The 22,360-nt window shown below is 40.1% G+C and overlaps 1 non-coding gene across 1 annotated transcript; it reads right to left on the bottom strand.

Annotated features, from left to right (window-relative positions):
• Positions 1 to 6,182: 6,182 nt before the first annotated feature.
• LOC128595221 (U1 spliceosomal RNA) lies at positions 6,183 to 6,346 on the bottom strand. Its single transcript, XR_008382869.1, has one exon. It is a non-coding gene; the product is annotated as a U1 spliceosomal RNA (small nuclear RNA).
• Positions 6,347 to 22,360: the final 16,014 nt, after the last annotated feature.

Consider the following 22,360-nt stretch of genomic DNA (forward strand, 5'->3'; position numbering starts at 1 on the left):
TCAGTTATATTAAAAGAAGGAAGAAATGAAAGAGTTTTATGATGCTCAAGGTCAGCCTGATAAAGCATTGACAGTAATTTGTTGGATTCTACAAAATGGCACAAACTTGGATAGACTACTGGTCAAATCATATCACCCCTACCTTCTCCCCATTTCATTCCTTGAGAAGCATAAGGGACTACATAAGACAGATAGATCCTGATTTCCAATACCAATATTATTAAGGATTTCTACTTTAGAGGACCATGAAATATATTCATTAATAAAACGACCTTCCTATTTTTCCATCAAAACACCTTTGTCGTCACCACTGAAGGGGACTAGAGATGTGTGACACTAGGCTCTGTTCAAGACAGATTATAAGTAGGAGCAATCTACCACAAGCTTTTGGTACATTTTATCCTGTTTGGTGGCCTAATACAAAATAATTATACCAAAGGGTAGAAGGAATAAAGGTCTATAAAGGTCTTGGAGTCTAAATAGTCACTCGTCCTTTTCTTTTACTGCTAATACATATTTTATTGTTGTTTAGAGAGTATGTATGTGGAAATAACAATTTCCTTCTTGTTGCCATCCTCGTAATGGTAGTTGCTTCTTCATACACAAAAACAAGAATTTCCTTTTAGCTTCTTGCCTATGAAGAAAACCTCACTTAGACCACAGCCAGTATGCTTCCAAGTTTTTTAACTTGGTCATATGTCTAAAGAGATAAATACTAGACTTTGGGAAGCCCTTGCTAAGATATTTGTTCTCATGGCTGAAGTTTTCTGCAATTTACAGTTCTTTGTGGTATCAGAGTTTAGAGATTAGTTCATGGGGAAACATCCAAACCAACTTTCTAATGCACTTGTAATTACTGAAATGCCTGGTCTTTCCAACAATACTAGAAAATGCCTTATTTCCTACAATGATTTATCACCTGAACAGTGGAGTTCAATACAAGCTTTATTTTTTAGAATTCCATCATGTTTGTGAGGCTCCCCACCACACACACACAAAAAAAAATATACTACATACTTTCCTGTTTTCTTAAACAGAATATAATTGGCATATAATACTATCCTGGGTTATTGGAAAGGCTGCCAAGACTTACCACAAATGGTTCCAAGAGAAAGGACAAATAGGAAGCGAGAGACCTATTGCATTTGAAACTTGAATCCTTCCTTGAGAATCACACAGACCACCTTTGGTATTTGATATCCTCCTTCTCACTCAAGTTTATGAGGCCTTTTATTCCAAATCCCAAATACTCAGTCAAGCTTATGAATACATTTATTCTAAATCCCAAATGCTCAAGGACTCACCCACAGGCACATATGCTCACAAAGAAATACACAGAGGAACCACACGAAGGAAAACCACCTGCTTATCAGAACTAGGAGGAAACCTAAGCCAATAGAGGAACCAGGTAAATAAAGTAAAATCAAAAAAGGAAGTGATTGTGGGCAGAGCAAGAGGGAGCACTGCAGGAAGTGGGGAGTGCACTGTCTAAAGTGGGGAGCTGCTCCTAACCTCCAGCTCATCTGGGGCCAAGCAGTCTTGCAGACTCCACTGTTGCCAGCTTTTCCAGTTTTGCAAGAATAGCTAGAGATCTAGATTTTTATGTGAAGTATTCCTATTATAAAAATACTAGGTAGAATACATTAAGGCTATCTCAGGTCAAAGGTGAGCTGAAGTCTATCTTTTGTCAACACCTAGTAAAAGGTGTTGGACTCAAGCTCTTACATGGACACCACTGAATTCATGTAAGTGAAATTTGATCAGCTGAGTGAGGCCATGTGCAAGCCCCACAGCTCCCATTAGGTGCCTTGGGACCAAGACAGATGTTAGAATCAATCCCAATCAGTCCAGTTGATTCAGTTTCCTAAAGTCTCAGGAATCCATCCACTTCTTTCCAGTTCCACAGGTACCACTATACTTTCTCACCTGCCACCTGTCTCTGCCCTTACATGACGTTGTTCTTCCTTCGAAACCCTGCAATGGCTTCCTATTGCTCTTAGAATCTACTTGAAACTCCTTAAGACTGTAAGCAAGCCTTGGCTCTGTGCCACCTTGTCTCATCCCAGCCTCCCCCTCCATATTCTTTACCTTCTCTGACTCTTTTAGACTCTCGCAGGAGCAAGCTCCTTCTCACCACAACTCCCTAATACAGGTTTTCATTCTTTTCCTGGGATGTTGTTCCCTTGGCTCTTTGCTCTGTTGTCCCTGTCTTTGTTCAGATCTTAGTGTAAGTCTCACCTCCTTGGGGAAAACATCTATGATGCCTATAGCAGGCTGAATTGTGTCCCCCAGACAGATATGTAGAAGTCCTAAGCCATGGTGTCAGTGAGTGCCACCTCATTTAGAAATAAGGTCTTTCTAGATGCTCAAATTCAGATAAGATCATTAAGTTGAGCACAAAACAATGTGACTATTTCCTTGAAAAGTGAAAATTTGGACACAGAGAAAGAGCATCACATGTGATGATAAAGGCAGAGATTGGGGTGATATGTCTGGAAATAAAGGAACGCTGAAGACTGGCAGCAAATCAGAAGCCAGGGAGAGGCATGGAACAGACTGTCCCTCAGAAGAAACCAACCCTGTTGACATCTTGATTTTAGACTTGCAGACTACAGGACAGTGAGAGAACACGTTTCTATTGTTTGAGCCACCCAGTTTATGGTAACTTGTCACAGCAAGCCTTGGAAACAATCACTCAATCCAAAATAGGTTCCTCCTTTTAACTCTTCTTTCACAGTTTGTCATTACTTATTGGTGTGTTAAATACATCTCTCCTTCTAGATTATGAGAGGCATGAACTCAGAAACCACATCCACATCATTCCATTTCTTTCTGTCCACCCAGATAGTGCTGGCCTCACAGAGGATGCTCAGTGAAGGCTGTCTTAGTTCTATGAATTCTGCTTTACTACTTCATGCTCCTTTGTGTTCTTGAGATGTGTAGGGTGGTTTGTCCTAAAACTAAATAATCCTAGACTGCTCATTTGACACAGTAACTGCAGGACTAGTAAAGTCATTCTTTCCTCTCCAAATCATGAAATCTAGTGCTAGAGAGAACCTTAGCAACCACCTACCTTCCCACCACCACCAGCCCCCAGTGGTATTTCAGATGAGAAAATTGAGCCTTCTCGCATTCCACCAGCCGCCACTTCTTACAGTGGTCAGTATATTCCTACATACGAACAGCAGCCCATATCGGGCTGCATATGGACTACAGCTGCCCAGCTTGAGGGTTCAGAGTTGGCTTTCTCTCACCTGCAGAAGAAAGCACGTGACTCTGTCACAGCTATTCACCGCTTGATGGCAGTTTTGATTTATTACAATAATAGAATTTTAAGCCTGGAAGTGTCATCATTCCTTAGACATCATCTGAGGAACCTCCTGCCCTCATTTATTGAGGAAGAATTCTCAAAAATAGCAAGCTTGATTGCCAGGTTATCCAATTTACTACTCACAGTGTGAGTATGTGTTCTCCCAGACTTTTCTGAGCATTTCTCAAAAGTCCACCTCCAAGGGGCAGGAACATACCGTTAGGATTCTCCTGCTCAGGTACATCCTGGGGCTTGCTGAGTTGGTAGTGGCCCCAACACAGCCTTGTACCTCTGCTGGTACTTTCTGTCAACTTCTCGTCTACTTCATCCCAAATGTGGGACATCATTCTTCACCAAACAGCGCTATAAACTTTTCATGAGATTTTCTTGAAGGTTCAGGAACAATAGAAGAGAAATACAACACAGAAAACAACGTAACTGCTCCTGCCCACAGCTATCCAAGGCTGCACCTGGCCCCAGCCTGCCTTCCCATGTCCAGAGATGCTTATGGGGCCAATTACAAGGGGGAGCACTCCAGCCCACCCCCAACCCCCCATTCCCCGGGCCTCAGAGTCTCAGCCCAATGTCCCTCTGGCCACAGATAAGGTGGGAAGCCCTTTCTTCAGCTCAGCCTAAGGCCTCCTACCTCACTTTCTGCTCCAAGACTTATGCCTCCTAGGAATTCCATTTCTTTTAAGGGAGCCCTACCCTGACCCTCAGCAATGTCATCTGTATTGGGTTATTAGAGTTGGCATAACAAAATGGCACAAACTGAGTGGCTTAAAACAGAGATTTAATTATCTTATAATTCTGGATGCCCAAAGTCCAAGATCAAGGTATAGACAGGGTTGCTTCTTTCTTTATGTTGTGAAGGAGAATCTACTCCAGCCCTCTGTCTAGATTTTGGTGCTTTGCTGGCAATCTTTGGTATTTCTTGGCTTGGCTTATCAATACACCATTCCAACTCTGACTCCATTGCCACATGACTATCTTCAAATTGTTTTTCCCCTTCTTATAATCACTAGTCTTGCTGGATTGGGACCCACCCTAATGACTTCATTTTAATTTGATTACTTCTGTAAAGACCCTACTTCCAAATAAGGTCACACATTCTAAGGCTCTGGGAGTTAGGATTTTAACATGTCTTTTTGGAGAAACACAATTGAGATGACAAGGTGTCATCTCATAACACCTTGTAACTCCAGCAAGACAATCACATTGCAGTCTAATATCAATCTACAACTCAAAGTCTGAGTCATTCATTTCAAAATAGTGCCTCATCAGCTACCCAACCCAGATCTGTCTACTCTAGGCTCATTCAAATTTCTTATTCAACTCTCCTCCCTAAAATCTTGAGGTTCAGGTTCACCCTGGGTTATATGTTTTATACACATAAATGTACATATGTAAGGCTTCAAATAGTGACTGTATATATCAGGGGTTTGGGTACTATTCACCTCTACCTTTGCCCAAGGTTCTGAATAGCAGTAAGAAACACACAAAAACACTGAACTGGAAACAAAGAAGAGCTCCATCAGTATTGGCACACACCAGGCACCTCATAGCAAACCTTTAATAGAAACTGGATTAGAGAAAGTGATGCAGTTAAACTTGAGGCCTAAATGGGTCTCTCACTTTCTGATTCAGATTTAGATCTTGGACTTAACACCATACTCACCTATCTCAACAAGGAGAGAGAGATGAACAGGTTGCAGAGTGGAGACTCCAAGTTCAAGTACACAGCAAGTTGTCCACAAGTGGAATATGGGGGAACCTCCAAAGGCAGAAACCCAAGGAAAAGATCATTGTGCATCATAAAAACAAACCAATAGCACGGTGACCTGAACCACTTGGGAAAGATGACTCAAAAATACCAGGCTCCAAATAACCAGCAAGAAATTAAGCGGCTGAAAGACAAAAAGTATAGCATGTGAACTTCAACTTATCTTTTAGGGGAAATGCTACCCTGAGTGGAAAGAACACACAGTGGATGAAAACTGAAGCCTGAAAAGCCAGACAGGATTTACTCTCTTCAGTTCTATCTACAATGCATGCCACCTACAATGAGCTCTTTCAACATGACACTATCTTCTCAACAACTCCCATTTGATAAATATCTTTATACCTATTTTAAAGGTAAGAAAGCTAAATCCTAGAGACAGTAAATAATTGGGCTGTATTTTCAGAGCCTACAAATTTGGGGAGGAAGTCGAAACTCAATCCCATGTCAGTTCGTCTGACTCTAAGCTGTGACCCAGGGTGTGATCATTTCCATTTTGTGTTAATAAATGATTCATTATGATCAGGAATTTATTGGTTGTGACTGGTGAGGTTGAGTTTCCTGTTTTTTCCTGGCTAGACATATTAACTTCCAAAAGTTAGTTACCAGGAGCCTTTTTATATCCTCAAACAGAAAGGAAGTTTGTCCTAAAAGTTTTCCTAAAGATTGCACTGGAGTCCAGCCTCACATCAGGGACAGAGCTGGGAGCCAGAATGCCAGTAGCTGCCTCAGTGCCAATTGAGTTCTCTTTCCAGATGTTTCACAAAATAATTGTTGGCATTTGTAGCCAAACTTGCCTCTGTATCAGGATTGCCTCAGTGTCTGAACAGCATAGCTTCAAAAAGATATAATCACAGTTTTCAGAATGATAGTTGGGGTAAAAATATATGTCTTCGTAAAGATGAATCAGTCGAACCTATTTTTTTCAAATCATGGAAAAGTTTAAGAACAGGAGAAATGATACCACACAGGCTCTATTAAAATAAGTAATTGCTCTTTCCTTTGTGTGACCACAGGATCTTAATGGGCAGGTAAAGCATTCTTTGGTGACAAACAGCCACTTTATAAAGGCCTTTCTTTTTTTTTTTTTTACAGGGGAAAGCGCAAACGCAGTCCCCCACTACCACAAATTATGCAGTCGAGTTTCCCACATTTAGGGAAATCGCAGGGGTCAGCACATCCAGAGTGCAATGGATAAGCCTCGCCCTGGGAAAACCACCTTCATGATCATGGTGTCTCCCCTGCCAGGTAAGTATACAAAAGCCACTTTTAAATCTCCTTCTAGGTCTAAAAGAAAAGGATGGAAGCAACATATATTTTATTGAAATAAAGAAAGAAGAGTTGCCAAATTTGATAAATTCCCTGAAAAGAGATAATTAAGTCATTTAGCAGGTAAAATAACTAGGAAAGATGAATGTTGACACCTTCAGGCTCTCACCTCTGCAAATGAGAGGATTGCTTGCAACCTACAATGAGACGGTGGAAAATGCTAAGCAGAGTGAGCCACAGTCATCTAAAGGTTGAGAATTAGCATCATCTTGCAATACACCTGTGCTGAGTGAGATTTTTTTCTGGATCTCCAAGCTTTTTAAAGGGATGCTTCTCTCCTCCTAAATGGGGAAGAGAGAAGCTTCTGGTGGCCTGAATAGTTCAAGGTAACCTGAGGTTAAATATTATTAAGCCCATCCACCCAAATCTCTCCATCTCAGATGTTAGGGTATCACTTGATCAGGCCTATGCACTTATTCTGCTAGCTCAAACACCTTAAAATTAAACTCATCTTCAGCACAGTCTGAAATATGACTGCTGAATATCTTTAAATCATTAACTACCCAGTATGGCAGCCACTAGCCACATGTGTCTAATGAGAACTTGAAATGTGGCTATTCCAAACTGATATATATATATATATATATATATCATATATATCACGAGATATATATGATATATATCACGAGATATATATAATATATATATATATATGCTGGAAGATAAAATACTAACTGGTCTTGAAAACTTAATACCAAAAAATGTTAAATAGTTCATTAATAAGCCTTTATATTTGTTACATATTGAAATAATGTTAGGGACATAATCAATTAAAAAATATGTTATTAAAATAAATCTCTCCTGTATCATTTTTACTTTTTAATTTGTGGCTACTACAAAATCTAAAATTACATATGTGGCTCACATTATAGTTCCATCGGATGGCATTGCTTCCAAGAGGGCTTTTAGGCTTTTGCAGTGTGCCTTGAGATGAGAGTCAGTCAAGCTGAGATTGTTTTCTTTTCTCCAGGATTCTGAAGCTATACAGAATCCATCAATTTCAATTTGCATTTGTCAAAGCACATAGAACTTTACAGCATAAAGAGTGAACCTTAATGTATAAGCATTTTTTAAATATGAGGTTGGGATCCTAAGAGATGGCCAAAGAGTCTAATTATCATATAAAGATATGTAACAACCTCACTGAAGAGGATAAAGAGGGGAAAGGTGCTGACCAAAGTAACTTTGAACTGAGTGGAGCCTGTAAAACTAAATGCCAGAAGAACTGAACATATATAAGATAGGCACAGAGAACTTGGTAGTGCTAGAAAGCAAAGAAGTGCTTCAATAAAAGAAAACAGCCCACAGTTATGGGGTATGTCAAAGGGATATGGCCAACGGGAAAGAGCGCCCAATGGCCAAAATGGAACCATGTGAGCAATAAAATAAATAAAATGCTATTGGATTGTAGCTCAATCATAAAATAAGTATCAATGAGTTCATAGTGACATCAATAAATGATTTAATATTTAAGTGAATGGGGGGAAAGAGACAAATATCCTGTGCATAAGAATTCCAAAAAATATTATGCAGTTACTCTCAAGGATATGGAGCATTACTCCCTACTCCACATGTGCATGAAAAACAAAACAAAAGGAGTAACTTTACAGTGGAGAAGCGTAGTAAATAGTACTTGAGCCACACAATCAAAATTAACATGAATAGTGATGAACCATTTCTTAGTCATCTCTGCCTGCACTTGTGAAATACCACATACTAGGTAACTTAAAAAAGAGAAATTTATATCTCACGGTCCTTCAATGAGCAGTCCAAGATCCAGGTACCAGCAAGATAGGTTTCACTTTTGAGGCCTCTTATCTTATGGGCAGCTGCTATTTTTCTGAGTGCTCACATGACCTCCTCTTTGTGTGTGCACAGGAAGAGAGAGTGAGCTCTCTGGTGTCTCTTATTATATAGGAACTTAAAAGAGCACGAATTCTATTATTAAAGCCTCACTCTCCTGATCTCATCTAACCCTAATTATCTACCAATAGAATCATCTCCAAATATTCAGTCCTTAATGGTCATGTTGATAATATTACCTTGGTATTAAGTGATGAGAATGGTACTTAACCTTCATAATCTTCCCAAAATTGGTAATCACAGTCTAGTTATGAGAAAAACATAAGACCAATTTAAATTTCAGTTGAAGTTGGCCATTCATCCTCAAATTCCAAGTTATCAAAGACAAAATCAGAGAAACAGCTACAGAAAAATTTATCCTAAAGAAGCATAATAAGTAATGTGGTAGCCAGAGTGGGTTCCTGGAACAGAAAAGGAACCTGAGGTATAAACAAAGGAAATCTGAATAAAGTATGAACTTAAGTAGCAATAATAAATATAATATGCTAACAATAGGAGAAATTGCTTATGGGATTTCTGGAGCTCTTTGTACTATCTTGGTAATTTTTCTACAAATCTGTTCAAAACTAAGGCTGTTCAAAAATAAAAAGGTTATTTTCTAAAAGACCCAAATAGAAATTCTTCTACTGTCTTCTAGAACAATGAGTAACATTAAAAACCTAATGAATCTGTTCAACAACAAAATAGACACAGATAAAGAGAGAATTTATAAAATAAAAAACTGACAAAAGAAAAATTTTAGAATGAGACATGGCAAAGCAAAAAGATGAAAATATGAAAGAGTAAGGCATATAGAAGATGCAGAGAGAAGAAACCACAAAAGACTCAGAAGAGACAAAAGCAATCTTGAGCAAGAAGAACAAAGCTGGAGGCATCACACTACTTGATTTAAAAATATACTGTAAAACTGTAGAAATCAAAACAGTATGTCACTGGCATAGAAAACAGACACATAGACTAATGGAACAAAATAGAGAATTCAGAAATAAGTCTATATATTTCTCATCAGTTGACCATCAACAAAGGTGCCAAGAGCACACAGTGGAAAAAATATGGTATCTTCAATAACTGGTATCAGGAAAATTGTATATCCACACGCCCTTATCTCACATGATCTATAAAAATCAACTCGAAATCTATTAAAGACTTAAATTAAGACTTGAAACTACAACTCTACTAGAAGAAAACATAAGGAAAAAGCTTCTTGATAATCTTAGCAATGATTTTTCTGATATGACCCCAACAACAAGGGAAACAAAAGCAAAAATAGAGAAATAGGATTGGAGGAAAGTGTCCTTGTTTGCGGGCAATGAATTCTAGATGGTTTAGGAGTGATGAAACATGAATATCACACTAAAAGCTTCTACACGCCAGTGGAAATATAAGAAAAGATAAAGTATAGAAACAACCTACAGAATGGTAGATTACATTGGCAAATAATACATCTGATAAGGGATTAATATCAAAAATATATAAGGACCTCAAACAACTCAATAGCAAGAAAACGAAGAACCCAATTTAAAAATATGCAAAGGGGATGGGTGCAGTTGCTCATGCCTGTAATGCCTCTGGGAGGCTGAGGCAGGAGGATTGCTTGAGCTCAGGAGTTCTAGACCTGAGCAACAGTGAGACTGTATCTCTATTAAAAATAGAAAAATTAGGCCTCATGGCAGACACCTATAGTCCCCACTGCTCAGGAGACTGAGGCAGGAGGATTTCTTGAATCCAAGAATATGAAGTTGCTGTGACCTAGAAAAAAAGGTGGGGGGCAGGGGGAGCGGCAAAGGACTTGAATAGATTTTTCTCAAAAGAAGACATACAAATGGCCAGAAGGTATATGAAAAAATGTTCAAAATCGGAGCGGGCGGCCAGGTGTCCAGCGGGAGGCGTTTTTGCGTTGCCGGCGGAGGCCGCGGGGCCGGGCGGGCGCGTGTGCGTGCCGGCGCGTTTTGGGGATTTTTTTTCTTCCCCACGCCCTGTGGGCTTCTCCTTCGCCTTCGTGCTTCGGCTCCTACTGCCTGAACCATGTCCGCAAGAGAAGTCAAATTTGGAGCACTGTGATCAGGAAGGAATTACTTTCTGGGTCAACTGTTTGAAAAATCAAAGTTCCGAGGGCGGAGCAAGATGGCAGCCGAGTAACGGCTTCCTTGCATCTGGGCACCGTGAGTCTAGGGAGATAGGACTCCAGGCATCTCCGGCTGGTGGGAACTGCCTAGCATCACTCCTATGAGGATACAGGGAGTCAGCGAGAGACTTCTGGACCCCAAGTGGAGGACTAAAACAGTGGAAAACTGGCAAGTGGTTGCATATGTTCAATCCGTCTAAACCCGCCCACAACTGTAAGTTCAGTAGCAGCGAGACTGCAAACCAGAAAGGCCTTACCTGTGAACTGTTTTGATGTCCTTGGACTTGGCACTGAGTTGAACTGCCCTGGGGAAGGCCTGAGCGGGAGTGCGGAGAACTTTGGCCGTTGTCTAGGGCCCCAGTCTGAGCCGCTGAGCCAGACGGAGCTAATAGTGTTTGGTGGTGGGTCACACGGAACCATTGCCAGTGATCTGCCCCGGCAAGCTCCGCCCTCAGGGTCGCAGAGTTAGAAACGGGTGGGAGCTTGTAACCCAGCAACCAAGTAGCCTAAGGGTGGGGTCTGAGCCGCCTTGCAGCCCTAACCCTCAGGGGCAGAGTGAGACCGGTTTTGGCACACTGGGTAAGTGGATAGCCACTTCAGCAGTGATTCCAGCGAGAAAGCTGGGAAAGCTTCTGCTCAGCAAGTTTACAAGTTCAAAGTGCCTTTTAAGTGGGCTGAAGAGAGATTTAGGGTGTCTACCTGCTGGGGTTTGAGAAATCAGCAGGCTCCAGTCGTATCAGAACTGTGACTAACATCTCATACCCCAGAAGACCACGTGTTGCCCAGACAATATTCAATAACATATACAAACTGCTTGGTTTTTGGTTGTGTATTTTTTTCTTTTTTTTTGTTTGATTGGTTTTTTTTTTTTGTTTGTTTGTTTGTTTTGACGTTGTTGATGTTCTTTTGTTTTTTTAATTTCAATCTTTTCCATACAGATCCCTTTTTCTTTCTCAATTCTTCTAGTTTAATTATAATTTCCCATTGCTGCCTTTTTTAATAACTACAACTTCATTTTTGCTAGTGTTTCTACCCCTATCATTTGGTTTTTCACCCAATTGCATCCCCGTAAAGTTTTCTGTTTGCTTGTTTTGGTTTGATTTATAGCATTTTTGTCTTTCCTCTCTACTGGGTGGAGGTGGGGTACTGTGTCTGATCAGGTTAGCAAAGAGCTGCTGACCTCAAGGGAACCACCCAACTGGGCATCCCCAGAAGGTGGGTTTTTTTAAGGTTGTGTCAAAGTACCCTACTGTATACCTATATTGCCCTATCTCCCTCTTTCTGTACCTCTCTTCTTTTTGTCAATATTCCTTATCCGCACCCCCTCTCCTTTCTCTATCTTTCTTTTTTTTCTGATCACTCGGTCCTCCTTTCTTTCATCCCTTTTTTGCTCCTCAACCTTCTCACCCTTCTGGTCCTGTAACCCTTAGTCCACAGGCACAAGAACTTAAAGAGCAAGAAGAAGTGAAAGGAAAATTAGGGCAAGGAAACAGATAAAAGAAATTACTCATGAGGAAGAATCAGCAGAAAACTCCAGGCAACATGAAGAACCAGTCCAGAACAACCCCGCCAAGGGACCATGAGGTAGCTACTGCAGAGGATTCCACCCATACAGAAATGTTAGGAATGACAGAAAGGGAATTTAGAATAGACATGTTGAAAACAATGAAAGAAATGATGGAAACAATGAAGGAAACTGCTAATAAAGTGGAAAATAACCAAAAGGAAATCCAAAAACAGAATCAAATCAGAGATGAACGATATGAAGAATATAAAAAGGATATAGCAGAGCTGAAGGAAATAAAACAGTCAATCAGGGAACTTAAAGATGCAATGGAAAGTATCAGCAACAGGTTAGACCATGCAGAAGAAAGAATTTCAGAAGTAGAAGACAAAGTTTTTGAGATAACTCAGATAGTAAAAGAGGCAGAAAAGAAGAGAGAGAAAGCAGAACGTTCACTGTCAGAATTATGGGACTTTATGAAGCGTTCCAACATACGAGTTATAGGAATTCCAGAAGGGGAAGAAGAATGCCCCAGAGGAATGGAAGCCATACTAGAGAATATTATAAAAGAAAATTTCCCAAACATCACCAAAGATTCTGACACACTGCTTTCAGAGGGATATTGGACCCCAGGTCGCCTCAACTCTGACCGAGCTTCTCCAAGACACATTGTGATGAAACCGTCCAAAGTCAAGACAAAAGAAAAGATTCTGCAAGCTGCCAGGAGTAAGCGCCAGTTGACCTACAGGGGCAAATCCATCAGAGTGACCGCAGACTTCTCTAATGAAACTTTCCAAGCAAGAAAACAATGGTGATCTACCTTTAATCTACTTAAACAGAACAATTTTCAGCCCAGAATTCTGTACCCTGCTAAGCTAAGCTTCAAAATTGATGGAGAAATCAAATCATTTACAGATATACAAACATTGAGGAAATTCGCCACAACAAGACCAGCTCTACAGGAAATACTTCAACCTGTTCTGCACGCTGACCACCACAATGGATCAGCAGCAAAGTAAGAACTCAGAAATCAAAGGACAGAACCTAACATCCACACTGATGCAAAAGATAAAACTAAGCAATGGACTCTCACCAAATAAGACGAATAGAATACTACCACACTTATCAATTATCTCCATAAATGTTAATGGCTTGAATTCCCCACTGAAGAGACATAGATTGGCTGACTGGATTAAAAAACACAAGCCATCCATTTGCTGTCTGCAAGAAACACACCTGGCTTCAAAAGATAAATTAAAGCTCCGAGTCAAGGGTTGGAAGACAATTTTTCAGGCAAATGGTATTCAGAAGAAAAGAGGAGTTGCAATCTTATTTTCAGATACATGTGGATTTCAAGCAACTAAAGTCAAAAAAGACAAAGATGGTCACTTTATATTGGTCAAGGGAAAAATACAACAAGAAGACATTTCAATTCTAAATATTTATGCACCCAATTTAAATGCTCCCAGATTCTTGAAGCAGACCTTACTCAGTCTGAGCAATATGATATCTGATAATACCATCATAACAGGGGACTTTAACACACCTCTTACAGAGATGGACAGATCCTCTAAACAGAAATTAAACAAAGATATGAGATTTAAATGAGACCCTAGAACAATTATGCTTGATAGACGCATATAGAACACTCCACCCCAAAGACAAAGAATATACATTCTTCTCATCACCCCATGGAACATTCTCCAAAATTGATCATATCCTGGGACACAAAACAAATATCAACAGAATCAAAAGAATTGAAATTTTACCTTGTATCTTTTCAGACCATAAGGCACTAAAGGTGGAACTCAACTCTAACAAAAATGCTCGACCCCACCCAAAGGCATGGAAATTAAACAATCTTCTGTTGAATAACAGATGGGTGAAGGAAGAAATAAAACAGGAAATCATTAACTTCCTTGAGCATAACAACAATGAAGACACAAGCTACCAAAACCTCTGGGATACTGCAAAAGCAGTTTTGAGAGGAAAATTCATCGCTTTAGATGCCTACATTCGAAAAACAGAAAGAGAGCACATCAACAATCTCACAAGAGATCTTATGGAATTGGAAAAAGAAGAACAATCTAAACCTAAACTCAGTAGAAGAAAAGAAATATCCAAAATCAAATCAGAGATCAATGAAATTGAAAACAAAAGAATCATTCAGAAAATTAATGAAACAAGGAGTTGGTTTTTGGAAAAAATAAATAAAATAGATAAACCATTGGCCAGACTAACTAGAAATAGAAAAGTAAAATCTCTAGTAACCTCAATCAGAAACGATAAAGGGGAAATAACAACTGATCCCACAGAGATACAAGACATCATCTCTGAATACTACCAGAAACTCTATGCCCAGAAATTTGACAATATGAAGGAAATGGATCAATATTTGGAATCACACCCTCTCCCTAGACTTAGCCAGGAAGAAATAGAGCTCCTGAACAGACCAATTTCAAGCACTGAGATCAAAGAAACAATAAAAATGCTTCCAACTAAAAAATGCCCTGGTCCAGATGGCTTCACTCCAGAATTCTATCAAACCTTCAAGGAAGAGCTTATTCCTGTACTGCAGAAATTATTCCAAAAAACTGAGGAAGAAGGAATCTCCCCCAACACATTCTATGAAGCAAACATCACCCTGATACCAAAACCAGGAAAAGACCCAAACAAAAAGGAGAATTTCAGACCAATCTCACTCATGAGTATAGATGGAAAAATTCTCAACAAAATCCTAGCCAATAGATTACAGCTTATCATCAAAAAAGTCATTCATCATGATGAAGTAGGCTTCATCCCATGGATGCAAGGCTGGTTTAACATACGCAAGTCCATAAACGTTATCCACCATATGAACAGAGGCAAAAATAAAGATCACATGATCCTCTCAATAGATGCAGAAAAAGCTTTTGATAAAATCCAGCATCCTTTCTAATTAGAACACTGAAGAGTATAGGCATAGGTGGCACATTTCTAAAACTGATTGAAGCTATCTATGACAAACCCACAGCCAATATTTTACTGAATGGAGTAAAACTGAAAGCTTTTCCTCTTAGAACTGGAACCAGACAAGGTTGTCCTCTGTCACCTTTACTATTCAACATAGTGCTGGAAGTTCTAGCCAATACAATTAGGCAAGACAAGGAAATAAAAGGAATCCAAATGGGAGCAGAGGAGGTCAAACTCTCCCTCTTTGCTGACGACATGATCTTATACTTAGAGAACCCCAAAGACTCAACCACAAGACTCCTAGAAGTCATCAAAAAATACAGTAATGTTTCAGGATATAAAATCAATGTCCACAAGTCAGTAGCCTTTGTGTACACCAATAACAGTCAAGATGAGGAGCTAATTAAGGACACAACTCCCTTCACCATAGTCTCAAAGAAAATGAAATACCTAGGAATATACCTAACGAAGGAGGTGAAGGACCTCTATAAAGAAAACTATGAACTCCTCAGAAAGGAAATAGCAGAGAATATTAACAAATGGAAGAACATACCATGCTCATGGATGGGAAGAATCAACATTGTTAAAATGTCTATACTTCCCAAAGCAATCTACCTATTCAATGCCATTCCTATCAAAGTACCTACATCGTACTTTCAAGATTTGGAAAAAATGATTCTGCGTTTTGTATGGAACCGGAAAAAAACCCGTATAGCTAAGGCAGTTCTTAGTAACAAAAATAAAGCTGGGGGCATCAGCATACCAGATTTTAGTCTGTACTACAAAGCCATAGTGCTCAAGACAGCATGGTACTAGCACAAAAACAGAGACACTTGGAATCGAATTGAACACCAAGAAATGAAACTAACATCTTACAACCACCTAATCTTCGATAAACCAAACAAGAACTTACCTTGGGGGAAAGACTCCCTATTCAATAAATGGTGTTGGGAGAACTGGATGTCTACATGTAAAAGACTGAAACTGGACCCACACCTTTCCCCACTCACAAAAATTGACTCAAGATGGATAAAGGACTTAAATTTAAGGCATGAAACAATAAAAATCCTCCAAGAAAGCATAGGAAAAACACTGGAAGATATTGGCCTGGGGGAAGACTTCATGAAGAAGACTGCCATGGCAATTGCAACAACAACAAAAATAAACAAATGGGACTTCATTAAACTGAAAAGCTTCTGTACAGCTAAGGAGACAATAACCAAAGCAAAGAGACAACCCACACAATGGGAAAGGATATTTGCATGTTTCCAATCAGACAAAAGCTTGATAACCAGGATCTATAGAGAACTCAAATTAATCCACATGAAAAAAGCCAACAATCCCTTATATCAATGGGCAAGAGACATGAATAGAACTTTCTCTAAAGACAACAGATGAATGGCTAACAAACACATGAAAAAATGTTCATCATCTCTATATATTAGAGAAATGCAAATCAAAACATCCCTGAGATATCATCTAACCCCAGTGAGAATAGCCCACATCACAAAATCTCAAAACTGCAGATGCTGGCGTGGATGTGGAGAGAAGGGAACCCTTTTACACTGCTGGTGGGACTGCAAACTAGTACAACCCTTCTGGAAGGAAGTATGGAGAAATCTCAAAGCACTCAAGCTAGACCTCCCATTCGATCCTGCAATCCCATTACTGTGCATCTACCCAGAAGGAAAAAAATCCTTTTATCATAAGGACACTTGTACTAGACTGTTTATTGCAGCTCAATTTACAATCGCCAAAATGTGGAAAGAGCCTAAATGCCCACCAACCCAGGAATGGATTAACAAGCTGTGGTATATGTATACCATGGAATACTATTCAGCCATTAAAAAAAATGGAGACTTTACATCCTTCGTATTAACCTGGATGGAAGTGGAAGACATTATTCTTAGTAAAGCATCACAAGAATGGAGAAGCATGAATCCTATGTACTCAATCTTGATATGAGGACAATTAATGACAATTAAGGTTATGGGGGGGAAGCAGAAAGAGGGATGGAGGGAGGGGGTGGGGCCTTAGTATGTGTCACACTTTATGGGGGCAAGACATGATTGCAAGAGGGACTTTACCTAACAATTGTAATCAGTGTAACTGGCTTATTGTACCCTCAATGAATCCCCAACAATAAAAAAAAAAAAAAAAAGTTCAAAATCACTATACAGAGCTAGAAATAGATGTATGGGTGTGGATAGAGATGTGTGTGTATATATATACACACATGGCATTATGTTTCCTACCTCTGGAAGTACAGAAGCAATGACACACTATTAGCAATGGGAATTACTGGGGCCTAGATCTTGGTTTGGAAACTTAAAGGATCTAGCACTTTTGGAAAAATGACTGATTCTAGGACTAGGGTCAGACAAAATGAGCCTAGAATATCTTTTTGTGTCAGAAGTAAAAATTCTCAATGAAAGATCAGGATACACTGAAAGGACACAAAAATTAATATAAGCATCAAAATAATAAAAACAGATGCTAACACGTTAAATAAAACAGGAATCTATGAATTTATAATGATACAAACAAATATGTGAATAAATGAACAAGGAAGGATTTTCCTTACAGTTGAATGCCAAATAAGAAATTGGGAAATAAAAAAGAAAAAGAAAAAGAAATTGAGAAGCAACGAGGAAAATAGAAAATCTCCATTTGTCAGTGTGGTTGATTTACACAGGAGTGGGCAATAGATGATAAAGCCACATTGTGGGGATTTGAAAGGGACTAGGATATCAGTCCCTACAAAGTAATCTCAGATGACTTCCCCACCAAGTATTAATTGGTTAGAAAATGGTGAATTTAAGAAAGAGAAACCTGACAGACACCAAGCCAAATTGACATCACCAGGGGTGATCAATGAGGTGATCTCATTCATCCTAATGATACACATTAAGAAGAACATAGCTTCATTTTTGAGATAATCCCACCCTAATTGCATCTTCTGAGCATGTTCATAAGGAAACATCAGAGGGACCACTGTGAAGTCATTCTAGAACGTAAGGCCTATAATGTTTGAAGTCATCCAGGACATGAAAAACTGGAAGACAATGTGATTTTTTAATGTTAACCAAGTTTTGACTGCATTCCTAGAATAAATGATACATGCTTTTTTTTCTGTGATATTTATTTTAAGGTGTGTGTATGTGAGGGAGTTCTTAAGTTTTCAATATTAATTTTTGTGATAGTCTCCAATTTGCACTTTCATTTCCTTTAAAGTATTACTTTACAAACAAAAACTTTTCACTTCTTATGATCAAATTTATCAATCTTTTTCAGTTCACACTTTTTATGCGTATTTAAAGCTTAAAAATATTTACCTACATGCTTCACTTATTACTTTAAAGCTTTCTTTTTTTGTTTTTGTTATATGTAAGTCCTTAACTTTATCTAAAGTTAAATTTTTAAAAATTATTTTGAAGTGACTTCATAGTTAAAGAAAAATGTACCAGAACAAAACAAAGAACTTGCATACCTCTTCACCCAATTGTTTAAAATTAACATTTTACTATTTGTTTTATTGCTATCTATTTATCCCCATTATACGTATTTCTTTTTGAATATTTATTATTATTATTAGAGATAATTAGAGAGAAGGTATCTCTCTGTTGTCTAGGCTGGAGTGCAGTGGTAATATCACCTCCAACTCTGGGGCTCAAGCACCCCTCCTGGCTCAGCCTCCCAAGTAGTACAGGTGCATGCATGGGTAATTTTTAAATATTTTGCAGAAATTAAAGTCTCACTCTGTTGTCCAGGCTGGTCTTCAACTCCTGGGCTCAAGTAATCCTCCTGCCTTGGCCTCCCAAAGAGCTGGGATTACAGGCATGAGCCACCATGCCCAGCTCCTTTCCTGAGTCTTTTGAAAGCAAGTTATAAAGTCTCATCACTCCTAAACTGTTTAGAATTCATTCCCCGCAAACAAGGACACTTTCCTCCATAATCACATACAGCTCTTCAATCAGGAAATCAATTAGTCAAACTAATGCATAATTCACAAGCCCCATTCAAATTTTGCTATCAATGTCTCTGTCCTTTCTTCTAGGAATACAGGTTGGATTTAGATGTCATGTCTCTTCCAACTGTTTCAGTGTAAGGACCACATAGATGTTCACCGTGTAATAAATTGATGAGCTATGCATTATTCTTTGTGTTATTTCATAATAAAATATTTATTTTTTAATAAAATATTTATTGTTTAAGAAGAAAGCTAATCTCCACAAAATATTTATTGTTTAAGAAGAAAGCTAATCTCCACAAAAATCTCATTCATACATTTCGAACATAGGTTTGCTCCAAAAATTCAAATTTCTGAATTAAAATAGTTTCTGCAGTCTTCCATACGTTAAGGCCTAGAAGTTTCAACTGATTTTGGAAAGAGTCTCATGAGCAAAAACCACCTAACTGAATAGCAGACGCAAGGGTAGACCCAAGACTCCCGAAGTGGATTTTTATTGAGACTCCAACCAACATATATATCTCCACAAAAATCTCATTCCCGCGCCGGGCCCATATGCCAAAGGTGGCGGGTTCAAACCTAGCCCTGGCCAAAAAAAAAAAAAAAAAAAAAAAAAAAAAAAAAAAAATCTCATTCCCATCCTAATTTATATGATTGTTTAAAACGGCGTAATTGTTATAACTTCAAGGAAAAGAGTTATATATATTTAAATTCATATTTTATTAGCAGTTTCAGTTGAAGGCATCAGCATGGCAGGCTGAATTTATGAGAGAGATGTATCGCCAAACCAATCCATTCTAATAGAGCAGTGAATTTTTTTCTCACCTAAAAGACAGAGATGGAATTTCCTAGTGGCCTTGGCAACTGTTCTTGCTAATAATTCCAAGGGATGTTTATTGAGATGGCAGCTTCTGGAAAGTCCACTTATGATGGATTGATAGAAAGAGTTGCGTAGTCAACTGCTAAAATGCTCAGCCAGACTCAGGGGCAGTAGCAACAAGAACTGAGAAAGGAAGCTGGTGCCAAGCAAGCTTAAAATTAGTCATGGTCTTTGGCAGTTTTAAAGATAAGGAGTTTTGCATATTTATTGCCTTAATTATTCAGACCTACTTTTCAGAGTTACTTTGGCTCAATTCAATATGCAGACCCAAACAAAATCAATGGCTTTTTTCTATCTCCTAAACTATATTTGTTCCTTTAACTTTAAATAGAATTACTTATCAAAAAGAAATACGTTCTTTGCAAGAATTTAACCTATCACAAATATTCTTATGTAGACCTTACCCTTTGAATCGCACATTTCCACTTCCAATATCATTCACAGTATTCTAGAAAATTCTTGGTTCATAAAATTTCAAAAGTAAAAACAGCCTTGGAAATTACAGTTCTGTCTTTTTCATTTTCCAGAGAAATGTAGGTGCAGCCTCCTAACTACCTGAGTTTCTTCACCCTTGTTTGCTGCTCTTTCTACTACTACTGTACCTTTGACCTGAAATATGATATGAACTGGGCTTTTCACATCAATAAAGGAAAAGAGGAAACATTCTCCAAGGCCACTGCCAACCAAAGATGTTGCCCTCGATTTCTCCAAATAGTCAGCATGCCTTGGGCACCAGGGATTGATTGCGTTATCTTTTAATTAAGGAACTAGAAACAACGAACCCAGCATGGAACCTCGACTGCAAAACGAACTGTAATTTAAAACATAAGAAATTTTTGATTTTTTTTTTTAACCCACCATCAGCACTGGCTTTCAACAGTACTAGCTCTCCTCGCCTCTCCCTTCTTCACTTTCAAAAAGACCCACACCAGAGACAGACGTGTGGGACACAGCGGTAGGAAAGTGGATAGGGAGAAGCGAACAGAGGTCTGGAGGATGGCGCGGCGCAGCACAGTCCCAAGGCCACTAGGGAGAACCCAGCACCGAGCCCCGGCGCAGCAGGCTGTACGCACGCGCGCGGGGCCCCAGCCTGCGGTTCTCTCCTGTTCCGCTCCACTCGGCTTTATTTAGCCCTTCAGCGCCTCTTCTTCCCATATCCTCAACGCCCAAGTTAAGGGCGACAGAGAATGCGGTGAGGAGGATCCCGGGGCACCTCAGAAGATGACGTTTTGGAAGATACCGTGTGGGTGGACAGAAAGAAAGCAAGGACGTTGAGGACAAACTCTAAGCCATTCCCCAGCCTGGGGCTCCGCAGGGTCTGAGCTGGAGGGCGCCTCCGCTATCGAACTAGGAGGGAAAAGCCAGTGGGCCCGAGCGGAACCCCAGGGGCGGGGCGGAGCCGCGATTGGGGCCGCCCCTTGAACCAACCTTCCGCCCTGCCATTGGAGAGCGTAGGGGGCGGGTCCGAGAAACGCCCCCCTCTCACCACAATCCCCTGCCCCGCCCCCTGCCCGCCCACGTTTTAGGCTCTTCCCAGAACCTCCAAGCACAGGGTAAGGAAATACCCGGGGCTGCCACTGAGCCCTAGGCCGCCCGAGAGACTAGCCCCCTGACGCTCCTCCCACCATCCGGTGACATCACCGGAGGCGGGGCGACGTGACTCCGCCCCCAGGTCCCGGGCCTTATCCTCCGAGTCCTCCGCTCCCGCGGGACCCGAGGAGAGGGCTTCTCAGTACAAACGGTTCTTCTCACCAGGTGCTGTAGTCAGGACCCCCGAGCCTCACCCTCCACCTACCGTCTCACTCCTATTATTTTGCACCGTTCTCTCTCCCTTTCTTTTCTGTACATCTCCAACTGTCTGAATGTTGGGACTCCAAGATAGGTGCAGGAGGGCAAGCTACCTAGTGAAGAAAATGCGTATGCCCATCTCCTTAATTTGTTTGCATTTCTACTATTTATCTGATATTTTGACATCTTTTTGGAAAGTTTTTGCAAGTTTTGGGCGGAGTCGTTTTCGTTTGGGTTTTTTTCCTTTCAGAGCCTTAAGGAATAAAGTTACCCGTTGGTGTGTAGAAAGGAAATAGCCCTGTTAATTTTTTATTTTTCACTTAAGCTATCATGATAGCGCTTTGCACAGAGCACAAACACAGCTGCAGAAGCATTTCATTGCAGAGTAAGCTGCATACACAGGGTTTGCACCGGGACATCAAAGATAGTGCAGGTGTGCGTGGGTCCGGGTGTGCGTGTGCGTACGTGATGTACGTGTGTGCGTGAAGTGAGCGTGAGGGCGCACCCCAACACATAATCCCCAAAGGCATATCAAGATTAGAAAGAAGACCTCACACTAGCGCTTTGCCTTGGAAATTTCCTAAAACTCTTAGTAAATCACTAGTACCCGAAAATCGCCTTAGCAGAAGCTCCTTCCCCGGTGCCCTCCCCACCCCCTAAAGCTGGTCACTCTACCTCCTGAAGCTGCCCTTCGCACACGCGGGCTCTGAGGTCTGAAATTCACTGAAGTATCCCCAGGGATATATTTCAGGGGCCCCAAGCGTCATAGGAAACCCCTGGGTTCTAGGTATGTGAGCGCACTCGAGCGCAGTATGTGCAGAACTGTAAGGGTGAGCTTGGTGCGGTTCTCGGGCGCGCG

Source organism: Nycticebus coucang, chromosome 9, assembly GCF_027406575.1.
Source record: "Nycticebus coucang isolate mNycCou1 chromosome 9, mNycCou1.pri, whole genome shotgun sequence".
Lineage (NCBI taxonomy): Eukaryota > Metazoa > Chordata > Mammalia > Primates > Lorisidae > Nycticebus > Nycticebus coucang.